Genomic DNA, 27,693 nt, shown 5'->3' with positions numbered 1-27,693 from the left:
ATTGAGCACAGCCAAAAAGAATGAGTCAGATCGGAGCGCTGCAGTTAATGCTCCTGCCCTTATCCAAGATAATGAATAAAACACAATGTTGGTTCATTACCTTTTAACATTCCAAAGCCAGCTGTTTATAAACATATCAATAAAAAAATAAGTTCTACAGCCTGTTGTTCACATGCAACTTTCATTCTTTTTCAGAAAACAGCCCCTAGAAGCCTACAGCAAACTTTACCCAGTTCTCAGCCATTCACACCACCTACTTTTATATTTACAGCGCTTTTCCTCACTCTACTGAAGTAGGCAGGTATTTTTAGCCATGCCATGATGCATGTTTAAAAACTGATTAAAATAAATACTCCTACAGCATTTCCATTTGAAGACTACACATCCCACACACTCTTCCGCTGGACCGAACCACACATGATGTGGTGCCAAAATATTTTCTTGCAGAACAGACACATCCAAACATCACCCAACCAGAAGCTACCCTGATACTTTGCCAAGAGCCCAAAGCAATAACTAGTAACTATGAAATATAGTCACCTTCCTTGCTAATACAGCGGGGAAGCCCTCCCACACAGAAAGCACAGGCCCTGGGTATGATACTGCACCGCATTTTGAATCCATATTCATCAAAGGCGATACCCATATAATACAGACACAAGAAGCAGGACTGCTTGGTAGATTATCGTGTGCTTCATTAAACCTGTTCTGGTTCTTACTTTTTCTTTGCGATAAAGAAAAATCTACGGAGGAAAAATTTGACACCTAAAAGGTAACTTGATGTTTTCAGTTTAACTAGCCAGCAACAAATATTTTTATCATTTCAACAGCATTGAAATATTTTAACAGTATCTAGGTGTATACTTATGTGCAAGTCTAACTACTACCAACATTACGTTTACCAGCCTTCAAACTTACTACTGTCTCTATACAAAACAAACTTCTTTTCAACACTTTTACTTTTGAATGCCTACCTTGCTCCCTTCTTTGGAGTGTGCAAAATACCTAAGTATACACCAAACTGTTAGAATCACATTTGCTATCAGTACAATATCAGAAATACAATCTCTGGACAGGGTACACATTCACCTACCAGCTATGACTAATAGCAGATACTTTGCATCCTGCACTCCGATTCAGGAAAGTGCTTTTTATTCAGAAGAAAAAAAAAAAATTGAGACCTTAGTATTGGCCTTTGTAGAAATGAATGTAACCACACATTTAAATACTTCGCTAAAATTAGGGTCTTGATATTTATCCCCACTGCATGGACAGGTCTACCAGCATGCAGCAAAGCAACTAATTCAGAAATTAAGGTGTATACATTTTCTCTTCTTGTCTAGAGTTGGGAGGAGGGTTTGATTTTGCTTGACCTTTTGGGTTGTGAAAGGAAGGAAGAGAGAGCAAAGTAGACAGAAGACAAGACCATCTAGGGGTTCTGTTTAGTAAATCCATTTTTTCATCCTCTGTTTTTAAAGAAATGTTTTCTTATAAACTGTCGCCTTATATTTATCTGTTCTCGAACAATGGAAAAAATAAACAGCCATTCAAGAAAAAAACACCCCATTAATTGAAAATCATAGATAAAATGTTGCTAAACAAAAAAATAAAGTTCTTAACTGACAAAGGGAAAGCAAAGGAAAAAACACACACAGAGAGAAAATGTTCATTCCTCTGATGAAAACTTGGACACCAGACTCATCACTGTTGCCCAACAGAAAAACTTCTTTCTAAGCAAAGAAAAAGAAACTATGTTCATATCCTTCAAATATTTGTACAGATCCTTAACTCCTACCCTATTATTAGAACCGCTAAGTTCACAAGCTTCGACAAGCAATTACAAAATACAGACTAAGATACATGTTTTGTTCATCTCTGGACCCATTGAATCGGGTCTCTAACTTCAACGGGGAGAGGATAAAAGGCAGCTCAAGACAATGAAAGAATAGTGCTTATCTATAACCTTATGTCATTTTTTTCTCATTACTTAGAAAAATTAAAAGAAAGGAAATGCCCTTCATAGACTTTTACCTTGATCACATTAAGATTATTTAAATCAAGGGACTTAAAATCAACGGTTTTAATCACCATTTACATCAATCTAAAAAAAAATTCAAGCTTGTTTCGTAATTATGCTGAATTATTTACCTTAAGAAAAAAATAATTCTCTTATTATTGACCTTCAAGACATTTTGATTTTAAATTAATTATTATCCTCACAGTAACTCCAGCACTTCACCAGAAATTCTATTTATATTTAGAGAATGTGATTGACTCTGTTGGTGACTATGCCCCGCAGCGTCTAGAATTAGTGTATCTTCACCTACTATACCCGCTGCTGTCTTATGCCAGAAGATGAAAAACAAGCTCTCCTGTCTTCTCTTCCAATTTGCTCTTAATTTTGAATGGAATAGCTACTATACTGAAGTAAATGGAAAGAAAATATTCCCTCTGTATGAGCAGACTGCCTTTGTCAAATGCTCACAACAGAGGCTTAAGTCCAGCAGCCTCCCACCACTCAAAGAGCTGATTTTTCCTCTGTAAGTTCGACAGTAAATTTACAAAAAAAAAAAAATTAAAACTTTTTGTAGTTTCCTCAAGCCTAAATAAGCTTATGCCTCACTCTCCAGTCAGTTTTAAACTCGGTGTTATTTCAAAAAAATATTGAACTATTACATGTTTTTTTCAAAATAGAAGTATTTTCATCAACTCAGTCTTTCAGAAAGGGGCCTTTGTAAATAAGATTTCATTTTTATGTCTAAATAAAAGTGTAAGTATACATTTTACATCTTTTATCTCCTTGTTCATACAATCAACTGCTGTAATTTTATTAGTGCATTTTGACATTGAAAAGAAACAGGAAGAAGTGAAGCCTACCCAACCGTTTTGTACAAAAACCACCTAAACCTTGGAACCAAATTACCAATATTTCCTTATCCTGTTTCTCTACTTAAGATTTATGCCAATTTAGCCTTTTTTTTTTTAAATGCAGAAATATTTTCCTAAAGTGACAGGAATTGAAGCAAAACTGTTATTTCACTTATTTTTATAATGACAAACAAAAACTAGCCAAACACAAAACTAATGGAAGTAACAAAAAACGCAGAGTAGCTGCATTTACATACTACAGAAGGTGAACCCAGAATAGATAACACCATCCCACCCATATCTCCATGACAGCACAAACACGCTTAATATCTTGACTTCACTCCTAACACTGAAATCCTCCACTGGGACCATGTCCATTACAGGCACTACATATGTTGTGTATGCATCCTTATTTGTCTGTAGACATGGTAAAACCAGGCTTTCAGTTACTCCATCACCAAAACAAAAAAAAAAACCACACACAAAAAAAACAAACCCAACACCAAAAAAAAGCCCTGCGGACAACAGCCTGGAAGGGAATAAGGGCGGGCTTCATGTGCTGCTCTGCAGGATTTTAATTTTGAGGTCTGCACAAAGAAAAATCACCAAATCAAAAGAATGAGAGAAGTGCATTTGTTTTCTAGGTCCTACAGCTCATGTTTCAGTGAGGAAACAGGTGATGTGGAACTGGGGTCTGTTCTTCTCCAGCCAGTGCAGGCACAGGCAGTTGCCCACCTTTAATCTCCCCCAGACCAGCCTCTCTCACTGTGTAACGTGCTCCACAGTAGAACACAGTACAGCAACGGGACTCAAAGGCGGGCAGAGCAGCGCTAAAGCCTTCAGGGACAGATTAGACAGCATACAACATGCTTACAACTCACCCTAGCCCCACTCCCACCATGGAGCGGAGGAGTAGAGCCTGGCACGGCCAACCTCAGGAGCAGCAGCAGCTCTGAAGGCTCCCGCGCTCCCCAGGAGGACAGGACCCAGCAGCACCGCACAGCCCGCTGCAGCCCAGCCACTGCCCGCTCTTTCAGTGCAGATTTAAACACCTAACGTGGTTAAAAAGCAGTTAGGAGATCTTCCAGTTGTACCAAGACTGAAACCATTGCACCGCGGTTTTAAAAAAAAAAAAAAAGCCTCCTCCTTTTATGGCAGAGCAGTAGGTGACAGCAGGATTACTGTGGCGTGTGGAAACCACATGAAAGGACAGCTATTTTTAGGACAAGAACTAACTGCTCCTTCGAACTCCGAGGTAAAACATTTCTTTACCTTCTACTGAGGAATTTTTCCCATCCCACAAGGAGAACACACAATAAAGACTACTAAATTTAGAAAAAGATTCTCAGTTTGAGCTAGGTAATTTTGTTAGACAACACTTGGAACCGGAAGTCTGACTCACCTTCTAGATAGCTTAAATGACCCCTATTTACAATTATATTATTTTTAGCTCAAGTAAATTAATGCATTTCTACATTCTCCAGAAATACATTTTTTCGCCAAAGAGTTATTATATACCAGAGAATCTATTTTACTCTTCATACATAGCAAAGAAGACAGACCTCCAGTTTAAGTACCAGATCTAGCTGGAGAGATGTAAACCTAATAACACTATGTCATAATTTCTAATCTCAGGCGTATGTCAATATGTAAAAGCTCCACCTAGATACAGCCTAGTGCTAGAAACAGAGGACAGATTCATTTCAATTTAAATGGGCTTGCTTGCAAAGTATATTGTCCTTCTCATACAAGGGAAAGGAATGACAAGTAGAAATACTCTACTATATTATTTAAGCATTAACCACAAAGTTGAGAAATAGGTATTGTTGATTATTGTTTATCGTATGAATATAAAAAGACAGAGCTAGCGATGAAAGTATGATCACTTAGTGGGGTAGCAGAGTGATGCACATGTTAAAGCACTGGACCAGAGCACACCAGTCAGCCAGCATATCACAACTATCAAAAATAAACTTCTGATTTGGCGCCTTTAAAAAGTATATAAATTTTTTTAAGACCTACATAAATCTCCACTAGGCACTTTTAAGTGGATAGAGAAATTAACTATGATGACTCTCTCAAGAAGTACCCTTTTTTAAAATGCTCAATTAATATCTCTGCATTTCCTCACCGAAGAGGAGTTAGAAAAAAAAATATTCTCTCAACTGATCTGTTTCTTAGGGAGCACCACCTTTCAAAATAGGGTCCTTACATCTTTGGATTCAAGACGACCGTTATCAACAGTTTATCCTTTGTTCAACACAAGAGGAATGATTCTTTAATATTCACCGAACAAGAAAAGAGCTCTTAATAAATCTGATATTTATGCAATATTTGACTCCTATCTGATACCATGGACAGGATGGAATTCATCAGACATGTTTGGTGCTACCTGCATTTCAGCAAGTTTAGCAGGTGCTGTTTGAACAGACAGGGCTCTAGCTTATTCTCATTTTCTCCTTTCCAGTGATCCGCCACACAGAGGTTTCTGTACAGCTATCAAGTGCTGACAACTTCTCAGAAGTCCTCTCCCTCCCAGGCTCACTCTAAAAGGGAAAGGGCAGCTTGCAGCAAAGCCATCCATCACTTTCCGTAACAAGAAATTTAAATACAGCCACCTCTCTCAGGCAGACCCCCAACAGAGACCGCCTGGAGTATGCCATTTACACTTGGAGCCAAGCACTATGCCAAAAGCAAGTCGCAAGCATGTGGCCCTCTTCCATTTTGACATCATCAGAGAGGAAAAAAAGACATGAAAAAAACCAGCACAACAAGCATAGATAAGCTGTTCTTCCAAAATCCATCAGCTTAAAACAGAGGCATTCTTCTAGCAACCCAAACCCCAATGTCACATGAGCCAGAGAGATTTTCCTCCCTTTGCCCTGTTCTGCCCTGTTTTATTTGAGGCTACTGGCTACGGAACAGCGAATAGAAAATGTAGGAACTGAATCTCTGTGCAAACAATTCCTGGTACTCAACGCATTTCTTTATGAATAAGCCCAGTTTTGCAGCTCACACCAAATAAACTGCACACATGGAATTTGCAAAGCAAGTGCCAGAGGATGGTGCCTGTGGGGGCATTGCAACCTCACTCACCCAAACTAAAGGATGTCCTACAGAGGACAAAGGCCTTGCCATTCAAGAACCCACTTGACAGAAGTGTCAGGCACGCTACTCTATTAGCACTGCAAAACGTAACTAATTCTGAGGAGTTTTTGCCAAAGTCAGTATAGCATCCCATGTCAGTCTTCTCAAGCCAAACACAAATACTCAACCATCATCGCTAACAGACAGATTCTAGTACTTCTAACGAGATAACCAATGCTTATTTTTCAGGTGCCCTGTGCAATAAACAGACCCCTGCATCTCTTACAGGAGATCAACATCACTGGTACTACACAACAGAATTCCACTAGTTCTTTCTTTCCTTCCCAATTCGTTACAGTTTTTTCCCCCAAGGACTTCTTGGGCAAAACACCTGAATCAAGTAAGTGCTCTTTCTCCCCTGCTGTTTTAGGATTTGGAAAGGTGAAGCCTGTTTTTCTAAATTGATACACGTCTAACAAAATAGTCTTAAAAGACCCACATGTTGTATCTTGGAAACCAAAGTTTCCATTTATAACCAGGCAAAATATCATTTTCAGCATGCAGTGGAAACACCCAAGAAGTAGGTTTTTGGTTTTGCCTTACTCTTCTCTTTACACATCTACAAGCCCCCGGTGACTGACATCAGTTTCCAACAGTGCAGACACTTTCTTCTGCCACTTCTTGAAGAGAGTCTCAGCAGGTGATGACCCGTGCACTGTTGATGCTGTTCAATAATTCAACTTGGCTAATACAGATCAATCTGATTCCACATCTTTTTTTAATAGGTACTTTCTAATTTTGACACAGATGCACCAACCCATTAAACGTGGCTACTGAAGGCCAGTCATTACATATTTAAATCCACAGTGCCTGAAACTCAAGTTCACTGAATTTACAAGACCATTTGTACACATTATCATCAGCTATACCATCCCTACAGGGGAAAAACATTTTTAGTAACACGAATTTAACTAATTCATGCCTACTTCACTCAAAGGGCTCAGTTTTTCCCTGTACAACCAAGATGGGCTCTTTGGCATGATTTGTTTTTTAATTCTGGGATACGCAATAAGAATTGATAGCTTTCAGACACCACATTGCTCTGGGACCAGTTTAGAAGACCTCTGATCTTCCTCTTACCTTTTTGATCCTAAGTGACTGTCATACCTCTTCTTCAAAAAGTTTAACGTCTTAAGAAGCACAATGCAAATGTCTTTAATCAAAATCCTGCCTAGAATGAAGATAGTTAAATTGATAAGACAGAATAGGAACACACTGTCTGGCTGTCCTCTGCGTAAGTCTCCGTAGTAGCTCTAGTGATTGAAGACCACATTTAACAAAACCAGACATGCAATTTTTAGTTTTCCTTTTAAACAGAATAGAACACACAACTTGAATTTTTTTTTTTTCTTTTATTTGGTCATGAATCGTAGAAAGCATATATGCAACTACCAGATATCACCTGGGTCTGTAGGCAATTTGCAGATAATACACTAAAAGCTGACAATAAAAATGCTTCCAATATCTGTAATACGCAAGGGGATGCTCCCTGTTCTGAAGGCCTCTTCAGGCCCTGTTCTGAGCCTCTCCTCTCAGCCGCTCCAGCGCAGTTCCTGTTAATCCCTGAACCATTCCTTGTCTGTCAAGACTGCATCCAGGCATAGCGACAGCAGCCTCCATCTTACTGTACCAAACCTATACATTTTGCGCAGCTAATGGAGAAGAAAAAAGGTATTTTCATTGTCTTTGGCACAGTTTTAAGACAGCACCACTAGCTCTTTCGAAATGGACTTGAAGCATCTAGTTGCTGTCTTCCCCTCGTCCTCAGGATATAGAATCTGTATGAAAAATTTAGGTTGATTGTATCATCAGACTTATTTTGCATTTTTTTCTGTGAAACTATCAGAAGCCAAAAATAAATCTATGCTGTCAGAAATAACTTTTTTTTTTTTAATAAAAATGTAGCAGCAAACATGCAAAGGCAGGTGCTAAGTTTCTGCTACAAATACTTATTAAAATGCTCACAACACAATAATCAGAAGATTTGCTTAAAATCCTCTGTTCCACCAATACCTCTTAGTAAGTAGTAAACAATATTCCTTTTTATTTAGTTACACTAGGTACAAAAATAAAAAACAGTTTCTGTATTTTTAGCACACAACAAGGACAGACTATTTCCTACTCTGCTGATTCTTGTACTTGCTATCTGACTCCCAGAGGGATGAGCCATTCCAGCACTTCTTTGGCCTGCCCTGTCAGCTGGGACAGCTCTGGAAGGGCTACAGCTCTTCAGCTTTATCCTGATGAGTGTTTCTGTAACCTCTGAAAAAAAGGGTTTCAGCATCTTCAGTGACTATGGGATTTAACTTACAGGTGACATTTAATAAAAAACAATAAAAAGCAAATACATGTGGAGTGGGAGGATGACAGCGAACACCTAGTATTCCCCTTACATAGCGGGAAAATACATAGCCATGAGTGCCTACCAGTAAGGAATAAAGTTCTGGGGCAACAATAGATTATTTTAATAGATAGTTTAATTCTTTGTAGCAGTCCAAAAGGAAAATAAAGAGGAAACAGAATGCTATCTATTATCATTATGAAATGCATACAGAATAAAACAACATGACAACAGAATGAAGGGCAAAATAATCAAAGGTAAGAGATGGCTCCTACCTGTGGCTCCTTTAGCCTCATAACCTCTTTAAAAAGACCAGTGAAGGGAGACAATGCAGAGTTCTGCAAGATCCTAGCTGGCAGGGGAAAGCAATCAGGAAACAACTACCTTTCCTGTTACAACAGCAAAGGGGCATTGGAGGAACCAGGCTCATAGCAGGTTCAAACCAAACAACAGTAGATTTCTTCACATGAAGTCCATTGTGGAATTCACTGCCACTGGATGCAGTGAAAACCACAAGTCTCCATTGGTTCAAAAGTGGTAGGAGTAAAAATTCTCAGATTATTAACTACAAAGACACTTTTACTCAGACAAGCCCAAGGGTCGCAATCCATAAGTCACTGGATACTATGAAAACATAAATACACACTTGTCCTATTCTCACTCTCTTCCTGAAGTGACCACAACAGTTTAGTGAGGATCTTGAGCATATCAGCCTTTAATCAAACCACTTATACCCTCTACAATAAAGTTCCTGAGCTACCAATTACACTGTCATTGTCTTTGTACATGCTGTTGTACTCTAATGTGCCACCATACAGATAACCATGTAAAGATTATCATGGAGTAGACAATGCAATCCCCAGCCACTGCAGATGTTCCCTCCCAAAGGACAGGGGAAGGTAGGGAGAATTGATATCTCACTCTTCCCAAGTACTGATGATGTGGATTTCATTCACAGCACACCAGAGACTTTCAAGGATTCCAGCTCCAACAATGATAAAAGGAGGGAAAAAATCAAACAACAAAAACAACCACAACAAAACCGGAAAACAAAAAACCCACAACACCCAGACAACCTGACCATAGAGCGCACAAGTTGAGATCTAGACCCTGCCAAAGTACCCAACCTGAAACTAAAAATACTGATATAATGATCAACCAGCTGCCACCGAGAAATGATACTCAGGAGAGGACTATCTGTTACCTCTTAGAGCAAAATTATCAGAACTGAAGAAAGAAATCAAATGCTCACCACACAGGCAGGAAAGAAAAACCTCAGAGGGGAATGTTAGACACTCCACCCAGATACTCTATAGAGACAGAGCCCCAAATGATGTTCCCATTCCAATCGACACAACTGGTACAGAGGGAGGGAGGGTCCTTCCTGGGACTTCATTGCCCTGCATTTCAGAAGCACCTCTTAGTCCAGAGGAAAAAGGATCCAACTACAGGAGCAACACAGGAAGGCCTCGGCAGTGCTGAAAGCAAAGCAAATGTTCTTACCACCCCCACAACGCAGTCAGGGAAAGGGTGCCTATTGCCTAAAGCCATGAAAAAACACACCTATGCCTACCATAACCCAGCCAGAAGTAGGTGTCATCAACTGAGCATGTTTCAAATAAACTGCAACTTTAATTATCACAGGGATCACAATCCCATGGAACGGTGCGTCCAGTTTAACTGTTTCCTAACATGGTTGTCTTCTACTATGATAATACCCCACTCCCTCCAGTGTGCAGCCAGTCCCACCACAGAGACATTCCATGCCAAAACTTCCCCCCCACCACTCCCTTTTTTAAGTTGAAAAAGTCTGCACTCAAAATTATTAAAATAAGTCAGGTTAGATTTCTTGCATCCAGGCCTGGACCAGGCAACCTCAAACAACTAATCAAGTCACCTGCAGTATCACAACACTCATCAGTCATATCGCCAGATGCTGAAAAGAGTTTATGATGGGGTTACCTGGGATTATCCCATCAGAGTTCTTAGGAAAATGAGATACACTGGACACCTCTCTGGCATTTAAAAAAAAAAAAGAAAAAAAAAACACACACACCACAAAACACCACATACTCCTCACAACCAAGAACAAAGCAAGAGTGTCTGCTCACCCTATCCCTCTTCAACATAGAGCCATGGTCTGAGAGACATTAACAAATCCTAAAATAGGTCCCACAGAAGAACTATGTTTTATGTGGATGATACCCTGATTCTAGTCTCCAACCCTCAAAGGTCAATACCCAAATTATAAGAACTCATTGAAAACCTTTGGAACTTGCCCAGATGTGTGAATTTACTGGAACAAGTCCCAGACATTAGGATTAAGTAAATGCACATAAATCAGGACTTGCTTATTCACTGCAGTTTCTAATGGCAGTCCCTGATGTTAAAGCATCTAGGAATTCTAATCCCAAGAGACTACAGGCATATAGTTAAACTTGGACCTAATCATCCTCAAATCACTAGTGACTTGGGAAGTGGAAAGCGCATAGGCACTCCCTAAACCTTTGGACAAAAGCAAACCTGAGAAAAAGTGCACATACCATGCAAATAAATGGTTGTACTCCAGGGACTCCCAGGCCTAATATTCCAATATTATTTTCAGAATGTCAGGGATGGGGGTTTTTGTTTAGATTTTAAATGAGAAATTGGCACACAATTACTTTAAGAGTCTTTGAGAAGGTCAAGAATAGGAAAAGGGAGAGAGAAAGGCTTAGTAAAGCAGCAACACACTACTTTTGTAATAAATTAAGGCACATAGCATAAGCTAATTGTGAACAAAATCCAGTAAGCAATGAAGGTGTTTCCCTATCTTTTACAGCTCTCTGCGCTAGGTTCTTACCACCAAAAGAAACCAAATCCTGCCTCATACACACAGACAGTTAGATAAATGCCTGACTTCATATACTGAAAGAATTGCCTGTCTCACCTCAGAGGCCTCAGTATAGTAAAGTCCAGTTGTAAATGAACACAGACAGAGCCAGAGAGAATATGGTAATAACCATATAATATAATAATAACCAGCTGGAGGGTAACAGACCTAGGACATCCAGTTAAGAAACTGAAAACACAGAAGCATGTTTACTCCTCATATACAAAACCAGCTTATCTAGTCTGACTCCAACACTGACACTTCTCCAATACATTCACTACACTTCACTCAATATAAACCAGAAAAGCACACCATTTTTCTCCTAAGCATCAAATTGCCTCAAAAATCTAGAGAGTACTACGATTTCCCGAGCTAAGCAGCTACTTCATAATGCAAACTTCTCACAACCCTTCGGAGATGCAGTACAAGTCTAATGAAGCAAGAATGGAACAGAGAACTGGCAAAATACCCAACAGCTACAGCAAAGGGAGCAACAGTGAAAATTAAGAGAATACCATGCTCAGCCTCCAGTTGCATTTCTACCAATAAAATTCTCTTTAAGGGGCTCAGACGTCCCAAGGACTTCTTTAGAACATGTAAGCGCTCCCTGATGATCAATGTTAGAGGCAAGAGAAAACAAGAGTACACATATTGTTACAAACTTTGGGGATTATGTGAAAAATCAAAATTAATGAGATCCTTTAGCTTCTCCTGGTCTTTGAGCAAATAACCTACACTCTTGGTTGTGCATTTAGCAGTCACTATCGTTATATTGAAAGATGGCTATCAGAAGAAACTTTAGGACATGAAATGTTGCTACATTGGAAATTAAATTCTCATTCTTTTATACCTACATCCTGCTCTCTCATATTCATCCCCATCAAACAAGGCAAAAAAAAAAGATCACAAAGGTTTCTATAGTGCACTAGAAAATCTATATGGAAATAGAAGAAACCCAGACAATTGACAGAAAACCCCAGAAAGGTAAGTACCACTGAAACAATTTCCTAAAGCTCATCAACTAAGGATCTCTGCAGGAAGCACGAACAAAAGGTCAAAGATAAACATACCAGTTTTCTTTAAGATCCCCCAACCCCCACCCTCCACCCCGCAATGCATGCATAGGCATACTACACACACAGGTGCTCTCCCTTTTGCTTGGATTTCCACTTTATTTTGTGTTGATTATGCCATAAAATCCATATGCTGAAAATAGCATTTAATGTAATCTAAGCTTTGTCTAAAAATCCATTAAAAATGTATAGAATTTCTGTACATATCCTATGTATTGCCACTTAGAATGACATTGGAAGCATGTAATAAATGTAAAAAAAATACCTCCAAACTGCTTTGAGGTATGACATTCAACCAAACCAAGCCACATTTCCTCAAACTTCACCAGGTAAGCAAACAAAAAGGCACCGCAAAAAATGCTTTTTCTCTTATTTTACATGCTTGTATTTAATCACATTTGATGTAATCCGTAATACAGTATACAATTTAAGAATTTAGGAACATAAGAACTAGACATGCTTCATTTTATTACTGGGGAACATCACTGATCCTACCACTACAAGAAGATTCGAGTGTAACATTAAACCAGCCAACAAAAGTTGCACTAAATTTCTTCAGAAACTTAGCAAAGATTCATGTCGGTCTGATACATTTTGCTGATACAGACATGACAAGCAGCAGCAGTTTGAAGAAATGCAGCTGTTTATTTGCAGATCTTGGGTATATTCTGTAGCCCTCAAAACACCTGATGCTTCACATTATACCGTGGAGATACTACTCAAAGAGGGCTGGTGAGTCCGATACACAGCATTGCTCAAAGTGATACTAATAACCACCTCTAGCATAGTTTTTCCTACACCAGTTGTAAATCAGAAACGTTCAAGATCACAGACTTCCACACAGGCACACTCAAGCCATCTCCTGCATCCACATAAGTTGGCCAAACAAATAAAGGGAAACCTTAAATTTGCCCAGACCTGTTCCAGCAATTAATATATTAAAACAAGAACTAAAACAAGATACCAAGGTTACCCTACTCCTGCCCCTGTTTTAATGTACCTTAACATTAAAAGTATTAAGAGTATTCCAGAAGACGCACCCAATTTAAAATAAAAATAATCACACATTAAATACAATCCATATTCACAGGAATTTGCATACAGATTTATAGTTAAAGTTATTATTAATAAGCACAGTAAGAGAACCAGCAAGTGCATTACTACTCCACATGCATCAAAGATGCATCTTTGTCTGCCTTTTTCTTCTGCTTATCTACCCTGTTTGGAATGTTAAACTTCTGTGCTATGTAAATGAAAATATTTAATTATGCAAAGCAAAGGGGAAAGGTTTACATTATTATAATTGAGTTAAATTCTTTCTGCTTTAAGCTCAAATACTGAGAGCACAGCTGAGCATCTGTTAAGAATTTCAAAGTCTTAAAATTTATAAAGCAGCAGTTTAAGAGTTACACGTGAACAATTTGAAGCCTTTTGATGTTAATAAAATTAATGTAATATATTCCATTTTCATCTTTTAATTTTAAAGGAAGTCTGAAAGTTTAATGCAAATCCAAGGTGAGAAGCAAATTCAGAAAGTCGCTCATTTGCTACGATTTTTCAACTCTTACAATAACCAGAATTGCAAATGAATGACTGAGCAAATGGCTAAGGAAGCTAGAAGTAAAACCATCTCAGGAAGAGTGGACCTTAAGAGCAACCTGTTCATAGAAAGAGGTCTCCTTCAGTTAAAGAAAAACCTGATGTTCATAGTTACATACACAATAGCGAGTATCTCAAAGGTCAGTGTGACACACTGAAGACTGTAGCCACTTCAAAGGGACAGTTATCTTATGTCTTCACCTAATGATGCCAAGACACAAAGTGATAGTTGTCTTATGTCACGCCTAACTATGCCAAGACACTCAACAAAAACACCAGTGCTATGAGCAGTAAAGCAGGATGTCAAAGAACGGTATATTTTTCTGAACAAAACTTCATTGAATCTTCACACTCCGCTTTCTACTAGGGTACAGAAGTACAAATAGTCCAAAGGAGCTTAAATGCTCACACAATTTGAAAGGAGGCAGAAGAACACTCCTGTTCTTCCGCCAGCTCCACCTGCCACAAAGCTGCCATTTCGCAGACCTGAAACACTTAATTTAGCAGGATACTTAAAAAGATTAAAGAGGTAGCCTAGTTTCTTCCAATTTTCAGACTGTGAGATGATAGAACAACGTTGACTGTTTACTTACATTTTATTACAAGGTGGCAACCCTTCTTTTCTCAGATCAACCCCGTCCTGTTTACCTGGCAACAAAGCTACAATGATCTGCTTCACAGGGAAACAAGCACCCAATCCGCAAGCAAAACCATCTCTTTGGTTAGTTTATGATTTCTGAGATGAACTGGTAGGTGCCCTCCCAAGTTTCAGACGTTCTCTGACACATACTGGAGGGACTGCCTTGCTCCTGTGCCATGTAAGTACTTATGGCCTTTAGCAAAGGAGGAAGTTTAAACATTTTCACATTAACATTTCTGACAGGAAGTCCTTGGCTCTTGACCATGCCTGCCTGTGCTGTGTGTTGAGATTGGAGACCTTCCACTCCCCCATGCTTCCTCAGGCAGAGAAAGCAACAGCACTCTCTAATACTTATTCAATTGCTCATTGCCATTCAGATGCTGATGGTTTAAATAAATGAGTAAATAAACAAACAAACGTGAGCACCATCTTGTGTTTAGAGGTCTGATCAGACTAACTTGTCTTGCCCAATCCATACCCTGGAATACCTCTAACAGCCGAGCAGGATGCCAGGACTCGGCACAGGCTCACAGCTGTGTTGGCAGCTCCACCACATCACCTCCTCTGAGAGGCTGGGAGATTATCTTGGGGAAAAAAAAAAAAAAAAAAAAGGATTATAGACTCACACTAACCACTCCACGATTACGAATGAAATTTGCCTTCCGCTACAGACCCAGTTCTAATACTTGTCTCAGGGCAGAGATGGATGAAACCAAGCTAATTACAAGCATGCATACTTGTACATGTTTAGGGTTCTGAATATAAGCAGATTTGAGTGTTTTTACCTAAATACATAATTACATACGTAGAAAGCATACATAAACAGTGGTAACCCAACACTGGACAGATTTTTTTGTAAGGTTACATCAGTGTTACTGTATCCAGCTGAAACTCTAGCCTGAGCCAGCATTTCTGCTGGGTTTCTCACTTGGCACAGGCTACACTACATACTGTACTGCATAATCCAAAAGCTCTGCCTCACTTGCTTATCCCTCCCCACTGCCACCCTCCCCAAGAAGAAGCCTCACATCACTGAAGGCATTAAAATGCATTAAGCTGGATGACGGCAAAATGTCATGAGTCCTACTGGCTCCACAGTTTAAGTGTGGGTTTTAATAGAGGTAATAGTTCTTCACTGCTAGCCAGTGCAAGATTTGTTACCTACACAATGACTCAACTATGACATCTTTTATTAGTGATATGTTAAACTAATTAACATTAACCTAGCGGAAGAATCAAGCATAAATCAGAGACCATTTCTGTTAAAGATACAGAGAGCTTCTATACTGATAATTTTCCCCGAGTGAAAGACTTTGGCCCTTGAAGTATGAGATTTTACTTTAAAATTAATATTAACTGATTCGGAATCCTTATGCTGAATTTTTTTCAAATACAATTTCTACTTATTTCAGTTTCAACATAAAGTAAGGCATATGCAACTAGCATAGCAATTATACATCCAAGAATTGGAGAACGAAGACAGGACAAGAACCATATAAAAATAAGATAAATTAAATATTCTGTTATGCTTAATGAATTGGTCATTTCCCTTCCCACTTGGTAAAATGAAAACAAGACAGCCAGTAATGCCTATAGATTTTGCGAACTCTGCTATAGATGTATGGCTCTACACCCAAATGCAGGCATCGACTGTTCACAGCAATATTCCTGTGAGTCTGCATTTCTCATCTTTGAGCACTGAGACAAGAGGCAGATTAAGTCAAAATTCACTAAAACTACATACAACAACATTTGTTGTCCAACAGATATGCCAATATTCTTCCAATGAGTGCACCCTGGCTCTCTTTAGAGAGACACGCTAAGTGGCTGCATCTCCCTCAGAAGCTAACTACTATCAAGTGTCTTTCTCGCAAGTGGTTATTATACTGCATTCAACCCCTGCCTCTCCACAGAGATTGTCTTTCTGTTTTTCAGAGAACAAATTGATCTTACCTAAGCAGAACTAGAGATAGCCTATTTCTCTTACTGTGTTTTGTGGTGATGGCAGTATGTGATCCATAACAAGTTTTTGCCAAGAAGTTAATCCAAGCACTGACCTGGAATAACAGGGTCTACTTCATAGCTCTCTTCAGCATGGAAGCATTCAGAATAAAAAATAAGAATAAAAGACACCCTACTCCTCTTACACAAATTGTGGCCATAAACCACTGCCCATGGTAGAAAACAACAAGGTAAATGTTATATGCAAAATGGCTCCTGGCAATTCCTGGGCTGTTCGCACAGCACTACTCACACTAAACAACCAGAAGCCTAGAATATACACTGCTTTAATTCAGCAACCATCACTTGGATACACCATTTCTGATACAGTAGAGCAATAAACCAGAGAGCTCCCTCCCCCTTCGTCGTGTTCAGAAACTATCTACCAGACTACAGCATCTGCAAATCCTTTATTTTTAAACACACTATAGACATTTTTCAACATCTAGAATATGCTCTCTTACAACTATCAGACAGCCCAACCATGCTTCACAGGACTGTACCAACACTTTAAGAAAAGGCTCAAGATACATAACCCTGGGCAACCCTCTCAAACACACAAGTCTGCAAAAGAATTCTTATTCTGCCTCTTTTCTGTCCTACTCTCTCTCTCCAATCTGTCATAACTTACAGTGTTCAGGGCAAAAAAAACTATTTCAACTGCAACATGAAATCCAAGGTCAAAGCAGTAGATTGATTTCTTCACATCTGCAAATGCAAAGAAATCAATCTGGGAATGGTTGTGGTCTTCCTTTACAAACATCCTTTCGCTTGTCTCAAGCAGAGAGCCACTAATACATCTACCTTGTGTGAATTCCACAAAAAGTAACATTCCAGACGTAGTTTTCGTGGCCCTCACAACAATTCTTACTGAAGACATTAAAACAGGATATATATTTAAAGAAATCTCCTCTAGCCGTTTCAAATATTACACTGTACATAACTTAAAGTAATGAATTCCATCAAAACGTATATAGGTGTGCATATACATATATATTATATATATACACATAAGAAAGTTAAGCTAGATTGATCACTAGTTAAAAAAATAATAAAAACAAAAAAAACGCACCTTTGTTTAGTGCTTGTCATAGCTCCACTTCAGATATGCCTTGCTGCTTTTCAGTGGTGTTTTTGGGGGGTGGGGGTGCGGAGTGAGCAGTATGCCTGAGATTGAAATAAAGTGTTTTACAACTGATTACAGTGAATTCTTTCAGTATATGCCTTATCACTGCCAATTCAATAGACACTTTTCATTATATGGTTTTGACTGATCAGAATTTATATGCAGGATGCATTTTAAGAAAAACTGGTAACTTGGAACAGGGCACATATTTAATTTTGAGTAGCTAAAAACCAAAACAAAAAGAGAACACACTACAGAAGACCCCTGACACAGGATGACAAGCAAGGTTTGAGAATGCACGAGAGACTGCTTCAAACTGAGGGGGAAAACCACCTGTCTCCTCCATGAAGATGCCTCAGGCACCACACCTTTGGTTTCGGATGGTATGGTGTGCATGTGTACAGTATATATAAATATCTAAAATATAAGCATGTAAAGTATGTGTATACACACAGAGAGGCTCTGGTGTCTGATATGCTTTTAAAAAAAACCCCAGTGGTCCATATAACCACTGAAGTCAATAGCAACTATTACTTGGCTCTGCTGAAAATTGACCTAGATGACTGGATTAGACGCAGCAGCTCAAGTGTTGGTGGCTAAACAGGAAAAAAGCATACTGGGTAACTATAATTGGCTCATGAAAATATTTCAGGTATTCGTTTTAAGCTACTATACACTAAAATGCATACAAGGAAGGTGGTAAGTATGAGCTTAAATAAGACATTTAAAATAAAATAGCATCTAAGTAATCTTGCATCCAGATGCATTGTGTGGTTCAAAACCAATCTCAACAGACACTAAGCAAATCATCCATTCATTTTTTTGGGGAGAGGAAGCAACTTTCTCTTATTGCTGCCTTTAAACCTTTCTTTTCAGTTCTATCACTAGGTGAGCTGCTGTCATGAACAAATACCAGGTTATAGCCTCCTTCCTCCATGCCCTAAGTGCTAGAATTCCTGTAGGAGGTAGACATCAAAGGCTCTCTAGCTAACTCCCATAGCTGATGTATAGAGAGTAACCAACCTGACAATATAGATTTTTACAGGGACAGCTAATTTGTTTTTGCAAGCTGTGCTCCCATTTATGCTTTAAAAGCAATAATCACTCAACTTTTCTCTCAATTTAAAGAAAGTTTTTCACAACACATTCAAATCATCAGCTAAATTAGGCTAGAAATGCTCATGCATCAAAGCCTCCTGAAGATGGATGATAATATTCAAATATCAGGTGTTGATACCATGGAAAAGAAGCTCTTTGAAAAGAAGAAATGGCAGTTAATCCAAATCTGATAAACCAAGCCGTGATCTAGGACACAGATTTTAAGCATAAGCAAAAGGAAAGCTTTAAACTGATAAAGCCACGTAATGCATAGATTTAAGACTATAAAAATAACATATACAAATCCTGAAGCTGAAAGGTACCTGCATGATAAAGGACAAGCTTCTGGATTTAGAATTACATTTCTTTCATTCCATCTTTTGCAAATGTAATTAATTTCAATTAAAAAAAAGCAAGGCACTGAAAACATGTTGTTGTGAACCAGAATCACCCTTCCTTCCAACGTCTGTTTTTCGGTAAGGACCCCTGCCTAAACATGCTCCACAGGTCCAGTCCAGGAGCTCAAATGAATGAAGCTGCTGCCTATATTGCATTATAAAACCTTGAATATGGCAAACTTAAGCCCCAGAGACAGCACACCTTTCATCATCTATCTTAAATCTTCTGGTTTTTACCAATAAGGCTATGCATCTTCTGTAAGGGGAAGAGTGTCTCTTCCAACACCTTCAAAGTTTCCAACACTTGAAGCCCAAAGCCTTTAAATAACAGCCTGCCTACAAAGCCCAACTGAGTCCATGTCCACACCCCACAAGGGAGCCCAGGGAAGAGCCCCCTGAGCTACCACCAGCTCAGGTCAACTCCAGCACCAGCAGAGCTGAAGCCACATTATATGCAGGCTCAGCTGAGAAGCAACAATTAATAGATCAAGTCCAGCAGCACCATTATACAGTTAAAGTAGTTTACAGGCCTAAATTAATGCCCTGCATGGCCCTACACCAGACTGCACAAAAGAAGTGAGTTGCTTAGATACACCTCAATGTTTGCCGCATAATCTAGGGTACCTTCTTAGGCATTCTGGAGACATCACAACTTTTATTATTTTCAGAACATATATGCACAGAGCAACACTGATACCAACCAAAAACCCATTTGCAAATCCTGAAAGATAACTAAACAAGCAGCGACACAAAGTCTCACCTCTGAGATAATCTCAAAACAACATATGCAATTCCTGAACCACTTACCTAAATGAATTTTTGCCTTGCACAGTATTACAAAGCCAAACAGAAGCAGCTAACTGAAGCCTGCAGTTATTTTGGGAGCAAATTTAATTCAAAACATGCAAAGCTAAAGTTAACATTGTTTTCTTGTACAGCATTAAACAGACACAATTTTATCACACACCAAAAAGAAACCAATACTACTGATCCCTGAGATCAGTATAACCTCTATTATAACTTTGTCATGGTTTTAGCTGGGATAGAGTTAATTTTCTTCACTGCAGCTGGCATAGTGCTGTGCTTTGGACTTCGTATGAAAACAATGTTGATAACACACCGATGTTTTGGTTGTTGCTGGGTAGTGCTTGTACTAGTCAAGGACTCTTCCAGCTTCCCATGCTCTGCCGGGTGCACAAGAAGCCGGGAGGGGAGGGGGCACAGCTAAGAGAGCTGATTCAAACTGGCAAAAGGGATATTCCATATCATGTAACGTCATGCCCAGTATGTTAACTGGGAGGAGCTGACCGGGGGAGGAAAGCAGCAATCGTGGCTCAGGGACTGGCAACATCGGTCGACAGGTGGTAAACGGTTGTATCGTTTGTGTTTCTGGTTTTTTCCCTTTTTCCCTTCCCTTTTAATGATATTATCATTATTGTTATTATTATCATAATCATTATTAAAATTATTACTTTATTGTAACTATTAAACTGTTCTTATCTCAACCCACAAGTTTGTTTTTTGCTTTTGCTCTTCCAATTCTCTCCCCCATCCCACAGGGGTGGGGGGAGTGAGCTGCGTGGTGCTTAGCTGCCGACTGAGGCTGAATCACGACAGTGCTTTTTCACCAGGGCTGGAGTAGCTGCAGTGTCTGTCATGGGGGTTTGAGTGGCCACAGTGCTTGTCGCTTTCCTTGTCTTTGTCTTTTTAGATCCAGAGGCCTTCTCTTCCCCTTGAGGGTACTGAATAGTGTTAAATAGGGCTCGAAAGGCATGGGCTAGGCCCCAGCACACTGCAGTGATTTGTATCTCTGGAATTGCCAGGGTGACAACATACTTCCTCCAAATACTCTACAAATTTTTCAGGATTCTGCACTTGTTCAGGGGTGAAGTCCCACGTCACGGGGGGCGCCCACCACCTTAGGCATTTGCCCATACTATCCCACATACCCTGCCACACACAGCTATCCAGCCTTGGGGCAGACCTCTGGATGATATTCTTAAACTGCTTATTAACCTTAGACAGAACTGAAACCATCTGCCAAAGCAATACCAGCAGATGTATCTTAACTACCCAAGGATGTTCAAGATACTGAAAAGTTGTTGTAATGAAGGAGAAGGCATTATATAAGATGGTAGCTAAGGTGCCATTCTGTATTTCCTCCCTAAAAAAACTCTCAGAGGAGGAGGTATAATTGCTAATTGTCTCCATGAGGTGGTAGCCGAAGTACAGTACCAGCTTCCATGCAAGACCCAAATAACTGATAACACCCAAGGCCAGTGTTTTAATAACAAATCTCCTAGGCAAAACATCTCTAACCACTGCAAAGCACAGCAAACTACAAAAAACAACAGCAATTTTTAACATGTACTTCACAATCAGCATGGTATAGACTGGACAAACTAATATTGAGAACAGATGAATCAATGCTGTGACCAGCAACTGTTATCTCAAACCTTTCGTGCCCCATGTTGGGTGCCAAAAACTACTGTCGTGGTTCGGCCTCAGTCGGCAGCTAAGCACCACGCAGCCGCTCGCTCACTCCCCCCACCCCTGTGGGATGGGGGAGAGAACTGGAAGAGCAAAAGCAAAACACAAACTTGTGGGTTGAGATAAGAACAGTTTAATAGTTACAATAAAGTAATAATTTTAATAATGATTATGATAATAATAACAATAATGATAATATCATTAAAAGGAAAGGGAAAAGGGGGAAAAAACTGAAACACAAATGATACAACCGCTCACCACCTGCCGACCGATGCTGCCGGTCCCTGAGCCACGATTGCTGCTTTCCTCCCCCGGCCAGCTCCTCCCAGTTAACATACTGGGCATGACGTTACATGATATGGAATATCCCTTTCGCCAGTTTGAATCCGCTCTCTTAGCTGTGCCCCCTCCCCTCCCGGCTTCTTGTGCACCCGGCAGAGCATGGGAAGCTGGAAGAGTCCTTGACTAGTACAAGCACTACCCAGCAACAACCAAAACATCAGTGTGTTATCTCAACATTGTTTTCATACAAAGTCCAAAGCACAGCACTGTGCCAGCTGCAGTGAAGAAAATTAACTCTATCCCAGCTAAAACCATTACAAAGTTATGCTATGGCCATTTAAAGATTTCACTACATTTTCCCATTAGAAATGCTCTGATGGCACAGGCCTCCAGACACATAAATTACGACAAATGGCTTCTCATCCATTCCCACAAAATCTACCTCTCCTTTCTCTATGACAGCAGTCACTAGTGTCTAGCCCTCATTTTCAAGATGCCTCACCACTTCCTTCCCACACCAATCATCACTGGCTCACAACTAAGTCAAACTCCATCCTTGTCTGCCCAGAATACCCGCTCCCATTGCCCACTTACGAAGTTTTATGACAACCACATGCCTTCCCCCTCCACACCCACCCGCCTCCCATGCCTGCAAGGAGTCCCATGCAAACATTCATGGTCCTACTTCACCGCTCTCCCTTATCTCTGAAGGAGAAATAATGCCGACATCCAAAGCAACACCACGCTCATTTCCCCATGCAGGACTTAAAGCTTTTTGTACACGCAACGAGTTGCCTTACAAACAGTTAAAAAAACAACAAACACACACACACACAGAAGCGACAGAAAAATTCATACTGGAACTTAATATGTATCAAAATGCAGTACATTTCATGAGGTGGCAACATTGTTCCTAAATACAAGTGTAGCTTCTTTTTAGTTTTTATGTATAAAAAGATTAATAATTTTACTGTTTTTAGCAGGAGCATGCACACTTCGATTAGTTATAAGCATTTTTCTCTTCTTTGTACAGAATGAAATTCTCACTAATCTACAATATTTACAGATATGAATACAGAATCTACACTTGCAGTAGTCTCATAACCTTTCAAGGGAAGTACTCTCCCTGTCCTCACAGGAAGACCACAATTAATTATGTGTTAAAATATTCTTAATCCCCCTAGCTTATCCATTTCCCCCTACCAAACCCAAACACATCTACACATTCTAATCAACGAAAGGTCAAGGTGTCAAGCACAATACTACAATAGCACCCTATGTCAGGCTTCGCAAACAGTTTGTGATAAATTTCATGTTATGACAATACAAGAAAAAAATAGAATCCATTAGTGAATTGGAAGGCTTCTTACTACATAAAATAAATCCAATCAAGAGAAAGAAAACCACTCCAGACACCATATGCCTCTATCCTGACATAACTGATAGCATTTTACAGAAAGCAGCTCATACATTGGAAGTTTCCTTTCCATTATAAGTGTTCATGCAATTTCTCAATTATAAGTGTAATAGAATGGGGGAGTATAACACCCCCACCCCCAAATTTCAAGTGGCAACTCTCTCTTTCCAACCTTGGCTGACTTTCTTCTACCTCCCTCACAAAATTCGCTCACACAAGCTAAAAAGAAACAAGCCATACTCCAATCCTTATACTGATTTTCTGTAAGATTATTGTACCTCAGGTTACCTGAGAAGTTGGCAAACAAATGACAGGAGAGAAATAAAAAAAAAGAAAATGTCATATTTGCAATTATAATTTCTACTATATGAAGCCGTAAGATTAAGCACATGAGATTCAACCAGCATTGATCAAAATAAAGAGGAAAAAAAAAAAAACAACAACCCAGCAGACATGGTTATCAATACCATTTTCTATGGAAACAAAGCTACAAAGCCATCTTTGTTCTAGAAATATGCCCTGTCCTACAGCTTCTACCTCATCTTCCCAGTGAGGAGCACAAAGTCACTGCTTACCATGCCGCCATCCTCCTCCTACTTGCACAATACTCTCTGGGAGCCCTTTCAGGGACTAACAATCATATTTTCAAAAGCTTTCTCCCAAAATTTTACTCAAGAGTCAAACCATACTTTGGCACCCCGAGGAGGACGCTCTGGTAAAGCCTCCAGAGAAGGAAGCTCCTTTGTCCTGCGCTGCCAGGAGCAGGGCCTCCCACTGGAGGGGTGAAAGGCAGTGGGCCCTCAGGAAAGCACCCCTGTCTCCATTTTGCATCAAGAACCAGTGGGGTACACGTGGGTCTACAGAAATTTCTAACTCACTTGGGAATTCTGGAGTTCATGCCACCAAAAAAATCACTTCAACCAAAGGGAAGGAACAATCAGAAAAATAGAGTCCTTATTGCATTTTCCTTTCTACCTTCCTAGATGTTCATGGACAGAAGTTACTCCTTATACCACACCTCCTCCATCTGCTAACTAAAAATGTAAAAGTTACAAAACCTGCCCTTTTCTCCTTTGCCCGTTCTTCACAACACACAACTCCAACACTGCAATTCACCTACCCACAACACGCTGTAAAAGCACTTCTTACAGCTTGTTAAATCTCTTCCGCATTCGTGCTCCACTGGCCTGAGACATCCCGATGGTTACTCTCACTTCAGTTACATGGAGCAAGACCCTTTCTCATGCAACAAAGTACAGTGGCTAGAAGACCTTCTTAACTGAGAGCACAGTTCAAAGGAGGAACCACTGCTCAGACTGTCTGGATTTGGTTTAATTTGGTTTAGGTGTAAGTTCTGCTACCAGCTAACAATGACACATCCCAGGGCAGGCTTGTGAGGGGGAGTTCAGAGCTCATCCCCAAGCCCATACTGCCCAGCACACCTGCAAGGACTTCCATCACCTTCCAGGACAGTCACAAGCAAAGCAAGCAATGTCCCTGTTGTAACCAGAGACAAAAACCGCAGGAACAACCCTTTTCACACACTTTAGAGCACACACATGAAACCCTCCTCTCAAGCAGCAGCTCCCAAGCTCCTCACAGCCAGCCCCCACTGAAAGCAGCAAGACTGCCTCCTACCCCAGTTAAGGCAGGTGTTCCCCATTGCCCCTCCCAGGGCTGAGCTGCTGCTCCTTTCCCACAGCACTCAGCCCCCATCCATCCCCTTCCCCGCCTGCCATTGCTGCCCCTTTTGCTGGGACTGCTCCCAGGAGAAAGGTACAGGGATACTCCAGCCAGGGCCCGCAAAATGCATTTTCCCTGTCTCTGCAAGCCCTGCAAGGGTCTCTCCTCCCACCAATGCAGCACACCTACCAGCTGGGAACCACCATGCTAAATGTCTCCTAGCTGGCCCTACTCTTCCTCTCTCTATGCAGATCTTATCTCCAAAAATGAGAATTCTTTTCATTTTATTGGATATAGTCCAAAGAAATTTGAAGACAGATAAATTATATTCCCCCTCTTTAAATCTTAACAGTTTTGTCACCAAGTTATTAACACTTGAAATATTCCAGGTATAAACAAACACAAATATATCTAATAATTTGCATAATATATCCTGAATCCTATGGCGATGATGATATTCAATCTACACAAACTCTCAGACTAAGCAAAGGAGTTGTCTCCATTTGCATGAGCTGTAAGTCAAAATTCACTTCACTTTTCAGTGTTGATGAAAATGAGTGGCTGTCACGCAGATAAATGAAGTGTGCCTTTTCTGTCCAGTTTAGTTTTCCTAAAGAGTGGCAAGTGCCTGAGAAGAAACTGAACAAGGAGAAAATATTCTCAGAAAGAAAAAAGGATCACAGTTTGGGTTTCCTTTAAATACAGAAAATTAATGACTGGGCTTCTTTTCCTAGGTGACACTAGATAGCAGCTCTAAATATTTTTATCCAGCACAATCCATTTATTATCCTTTTTTTCCTCTTTTCACAAACAGCCTAAGACTTTCCTTTTTCAAGACTTCAAAATAAAGACTTTCATATGGCTAACTTAAGTAATGCAAAGTTCAAAAATAGTGCAAGGGAAGAACAATATTAAGAATGGAAATCTAAATGTACATTGAGTTCAGTATGTAACAAAAAGCTTATCCTCAGTAATCGAGAAATTTAAGGGTAGCTCTTTTTTAAAACACAGTCAGAACCAGGAAACTAGGACTGTATTGCTTCTTGTATCTCTGTTTACAACTGGAATGGATAACAAGTGATTATTCATTCAGATTTCTGTTTTGCTCTAAAGTAGGCCAACCAGCTCAGCACTTTTCTTAAGATTATGAATACTTGTCTGCCCTACATATGGTAATGGCTGGAACCAATCAGATGAGCTGAAATATGCAGCAAAACCAACTATTTTCATGTCATTCGTTTTCAGCTATAAATAAGTGCACAAAACAGGTATAAAAGGATCAGATTTTAAATAGTTTTAAAATTGGCTTCGCAATTTTCATAGTTCACTAAGGGGCTCAATGATTTCCTCACCATTGGATTAACACTTAATCTAGATTCAAGAACAATTTATTATTCATTAGTAACTCTTTAACAGCTTGTTTTCTCCTCTACTTTTCATATTGGTTTTGTACAACAGTTATACAATAACAAGGAAACTGAACACTCTCTGCATTCAATAGACTTTCACAGTACTAGGACATTCAGGATGCAAACATGCTCTGCAAGAAGCCTTAAATCAAAACTTTAAAAACACATGAAACAAAAGAATTCATTGAATTTTTACGTTAAATACTTCTAGTTGCTCTCCCACCCACCCCAAAAGCCATCCATAAGAATTTTGTTGTTATTTGGAAGAAGAGAGGTTAAATGATAGAAGGTTATTTTCTTGAGTCCAACTTAAAATAGTAACATGCCTTTAAACAAAGTCGGCTATTTGGAAGATCATAATTGTGGAAAATGCTTTGTTTAAATTGTTTTTAAACTTGTTTTCTTAAAAGTTAACTAGCCTGATTTTCTAGAGCTGCTAAGCACTCCTAGACCCAATGAAGTCATTACCTTGAAAACATTGGTTAACTCTGAAAACAAAAATACATTCGTGTTCAGTTTTCCCTTGTACATTTAAGATATAAACATTGCCAAAACATTAGTAAGGCATTTCTGACAGATTACACCACTGAAAGCTATTGGTAGGCATCAGCAGTGAGGCAAAGACAAAAAAAAAAAAGGTTAAAAGCAAGTTTGTTTAAAAAAAAGACGATGCGCTTAGTATTTTGATGTACGGGAGACACTATTTTTGCAACAGGGAAGAACCATACCTTTCATCAGCTGCAGGACCTTCATGTCAGACGGCAATATAATCCAAATGGGTCTCAGCAGCATTTTCCACAATATCCTCAAGTTTCGGCAAGAGGCTCTTCTACTTCTTCCAAAAGCCCATTAAGTTACGCATGAATCCAAACTGTTAAGACGTTCAGCAGCTGTACAGTACAGTTTCTACCACATAATCCACCCCTGAAGAATCCCAAGCTGTATTCCACCACTCAGAGAATAATGCAATATGGCACCCATCACAGACTGACGTTTTGGCGACCATCCCATCTTCCCGACGACCATGTTTTGACCTGTTCAAATAAGAGGAAGGAGTGTTAGTTTAGCACAGTAACTCTGCCACACCACTCAGGGACTAGCATACAAATATAAAGTTATACTCTTCTGAATAATTTCAAACACGTATTTCTTCACAGACTTAGATATATCCTGAACTCAAAGCCTGGTGATGGCATTTCACATTAAAAACATCGCCAGGCTGGAGTGTAACAGAAGAATCAACCTGGAT

The 27,693-nt window shown here is 39.6% G+C and overlaps 1 protein-coding gene across 4 annotated transcripts in view; it reads right to left on the bottom strand.

Annotated features, from left to right (window-relative positions):
• Positions 1 to 27,693, bottom strand: part of LOC135312009 (uncharacterized) — a 265,067-nt gene that overhangs the window by 233,834 nt on the left and 3,540 nt on the right. For all 4 annotated transcript variants that reach the window (XM_064443701.1, XM_064443702.1, XM_064443705.1 and 1 more), the window contains one exon: positions 27,173 to 27,478. The gene's annotated coding sequence lies outside the window, so the exon portion shown is untranslated. The remainder of the gene's footprint in view (positions 1 to 27,172; positions 27,479 to 27,693) is intronic.

The sequence above is a fragment of the Phalacrocorax carbo genome, chromosome 2, assembly GCF_963921805.1.
Source record: "Phalacrocorax carbo chromosome 2, bPhaCar2.1, whole genome shotgun sequence".
Classification (NCBI taxonomy): domain Eukaryota; kingdom Metazoa; phylum Chordata; class Aves; order Suliformes; family Phalacrocoracidae; genus Phalacrocorax; species Phalacrocorax carbo.
This window is presented reverse-complemented; position numbering and strand designations above follow the sequence as displayed.